The sequence below is a fragment of the Calliopsis andreniformis genome, chromosome 2 (assembly GCF_051401765.1).
Source record: "Calliopsis andreniformis isolate RMS-2024a chromosome 2, iyCalAndr_principal, whole genome shotgun sequence".
Lineage (NCBI taxonomy): Eukaryota > Metazoa > Arthropoda > Insecta > Hymenoptera > Andrenidae > Calliopsis > Calliopsis andreniformis.
The window spans coordinates 15129659-15133407 of record NC_135063.1 but is presented as its reverse complement, the minus strand read 5'-3'; the positions used below and the strand labels follow the sequence as shown (position 1 = coordinate 15133407).

Below are 3749 nucleotides of genomic sequence, written 5' to 3'. Positions count from 1 at the left end.
CGAATCCTTCATTTAGCCAAATGAATTCCCACCACTTTGGACTGACAAGATTCCCAAACCACTGATGTGCAAATTCGTGGGCTATGATAGTGGCAATGCTTTGCTTGCTACGGGTTGTGGTAACGTTTGGCTCGTAAAGAAGGGCAGTTTCCCTTTAATAAGAACAATAAAACGAGTTCATTGACATTCATACCGATGAATATTTACATTCATATCGATGAATATTTTATCTAAATTTATGCAACTTGCTAGCTAAGTATAAACTATATAGATACTAAAGATACAAACAATCTCAATTTCTGTATCTAATATTCTAAAGTACCAAGAAAGTACAGTAACAGTAATTACTAATTAGCTAACTACCTATATGTCACGAGACCCCAATTCTCCATAGCGCCAGCCGTAAAGTCTTTGATAGAAATCTGATCCATTTTTGTCATTATTGGCAAGTATTTGATACCCGTGTACTCGTCTAATTGTTTTATTATATCTTCACCAACTTTCAAGGCATACTCTGTTTGATTTATTGCATGAGCTTTCGTCCAAACTCTCATCGTTTTTTCGCTGTTCTCCGTTTTGTTATAGTCTGAGACCACAAATGCCACAAGATAAGTGGACATGCTCTTACTTTCCACGAAGGAAGTTGCAACTTTGTTGGTGTCTTTTATCGGTTTTACATCCCCATCTTGTTTCATGTTAGAAATCGCTGTATAATTTGACAAATGTATTAGAGAAATTTTGAACGTCGCTTTGAACGCAGGTTCATCCCAACATGGGAAAGCCAGGCGTGCGCCTGTCGGCTCAAAGTGGGTCGTAGCAATGTATCTGTAACAGGTACACAATGTATTCGATAATTTAGATTACTAAATCTATAAGTCATGAGAAATTTAATACAGTCAGCATTTTCGAGACCGATACCTTTCCTAATTAATTGTGGATCCATAATTCGGATCACTTTTAAAACTACACAAGATTTCCCGCCGTTGGGGGCATTCTTGCTAAAATATATCGGTCTCGAATGTGTTAATGCTTGAGCTACATCTAGACTGCGGATTCCTATGCATCCATGGGAAATTTTAATATTAAAAAAATACAAAATTCATATGATATACAGAAATGCATAAAATATCGAAAATTTAGCGGAGTTTATTGTACATGAAGAGTGAAAGGAATTTTTAGTTAAGCTTCATTTCTCTAATTCTGTCCAAAAAATATGAATCTGCATAAACGTTCGCAGTCCAGCAAATAATCACTAGATCGTATTGCGATAAATTTACATATTTACTTTAGAGAGGCGTCGGGCATCAGATATTTGCTTCTATAGAATCCCCTCTTTTCGTCATTCAATGTGCCACTGTACTTAATATCCAGCATATAATTTTTGCCTTTCTGAAGCGTAGGATTCACCGAAATAGTCACAAACTCTGTGCCTATTTGTTCTACATTGGTCACATTAACTATGCCAGATCCATTAATTAAAGTTACTGTAACATTGGGCGCAGTAAAAGTAAGGTTCTTTGCGTTCAAAATTATACAAGGTACATCTTGTTTAACATTGATCGTGATATTTGCTTCTCCCTTGAACTTGAAATTTGTTAAGTCTGGTTCCAGTTGCAATGCATAGCTCAAGGGTGTAATAGTTTGAGGCAATCTGCTGTCAACCACACTGGGACAGGTTGGCAGAGGCTGTGGTTCCTCAGCCCAGCAAAAACTCGAGAACAAAAGAATCGGCAGCAGTGCTATGGCCGACATCCTGGATTGATTCGAAAGCCCGTTTGGTGAAGGATCCACTCTTCTTCTCTGCTTCATTAAACACAGCACTTGTTACACGGAGCTTATCACTCACGAGACTTTACATTGCCAATGTTAATGATATTTATTTAGCGACACAGCGATTAACACAAAACCGATCGAATTCAAACTATGGTGTATTTATTGGCAAAGTAAAGAATCTGATTTTCTTTTAATAAAATGCCTACGATACGCGGTATTGGCTACGCGAATAATTTCGAAAATCGTAAAAAGCGAGCTGATAGATAACGCGAATGTTAATTGAATTGACACGACACGAAGTGATTTTGATAAGACGTACCTTGTAAATGAGCGATCAACGGTCGGCCGTATGACCGACGAGCAAATTCTAGGTCGGCGATTGTTTCTCAAAAGGTTACATGGACAAATATTCTTGCTTTATAAGGTACTCACAGTAGGAGCTATTATCGAAAATACGTTTGTCGTTCTAATCTTATCAATTGGCTCTTTACCGATCGTAGTTATTACATCGTTGGTTAGCGACAGGCAAATGATCGAACTAGAACCGCAAAATTTCTATGCAATCCTCGCATCGGTGCTTTTAAACTGTTGTCTATAACGATAATGAGGCATTCAACGTATAGTAGGATTCCACCAATGAGCAACGGATGCCAGATATCGATGCCAGATATGACGGAATCCTTCGTCGGTTTCGTTTCTTATCATCGATATCTCGCGAACAATGTTATATCGTATTAGGTAATCTCCCTGCTTGATTTAATGAAACAGATAAAATGATAAATTTCACTGTGACCATTGAACGTTACTTGTGAAACAGGTAGAGAACGTTTTCCGTCTGATATCGGGAATTTTGGAATAATGATATTGTCGTAAAATATTCCATTGACCGTGTTTCTCAAAATGAGATATTTTTCTGGAGAAATTTGAGCAATAATAATTCAAACGAGGAATGAAAATTCTTTCACAGAAACATTTTCATGTTTTTGTTTAATTACCTAGAAATTTCTTGCCAGAAATGTATTGTGGGTTCTTGAAAATAAATAATGGGATATAATTTTTTTGATCAATTTCAGGAATGTACAGTGTGTACATTTGGAATAGTAAAGTGTGGTCATTCTGTGGCCCCACTCTACCATAAATGTAAAATCATGTTTTCGATATTTGTACACAGGTACGTAAGTATTGAACATTAGTCAAGGAAAACGATTTAATCTATCCGTTTGAATCACTTAAAAGATAGAGTGTTTCTTTGAATATTGATATAAATAATCATTGAACGCACGTTCTCACTAATTACTTGAGCAAGCATTCTCCGAAATGTATGACGTTTTTGTATTCGATAGTACAAGCAATCTATAATTCGATTTCATAGAGGAATGTCTAATAATAAAATTGATAGATGATGATTTTAATAGTAAAATTGAGTTTCTTGACCCTTAGACGTGATTATGAAGATTTATTATTATATTATACTATATTACAATATACTAGTATTGTTCTGTATATCTTTTTGTAATATCACTAATTTAAAAAATTAAAAATAAAAAATATGCCAACATTACGCGGTGTTCCCAGGCGGTCACCCATCCAAGTACTGACCGCGCCCAACGCTGCTTGACTTCGGTGATCGGACGAGAACCGGTATTTTCGAGCGTAGTTTGAACGTTGGTAAAAGCTAGTCTTGTCTTAAGAATGATAAAGATTTAGAACACTACTATTAGGCTATTAACCAGATCAAACATAATGGTTAGTAGAATGAGACTCAAAGTCAGACATAAAGAATGACGAAATTTGACGTTTGAGGCTCCATTTTCGAGTTACTGTTGAGAGGACGTTTAAGGCGCCAACGAGGTGTGTCTGACTTAACTTATTCTACTGGCGTATTCTACTGAAATCGCTGCCCCTGACCTGGCTGATCCACCTGGCCACTAGAATAAGTCAGGCACGTCTCACTCGAAGTTTAGACGCTTTTGCAA

The 3749-nt window shown here is 36.6% G+C and overlaps 1 pseudogene; it reads right to left on the bottom strand.

The window, feature by feature from the left end:
* Positions 1 to 3323: 3323 nt before the first annotated feature.
* LOC143188558 (5S ribosomal RNA) lies at positions 3324 to 3443 on the bottom strand (annotated as a pseudogene).
* Positions 3444 to 3749: the final 306 nt, after the last annotated feature.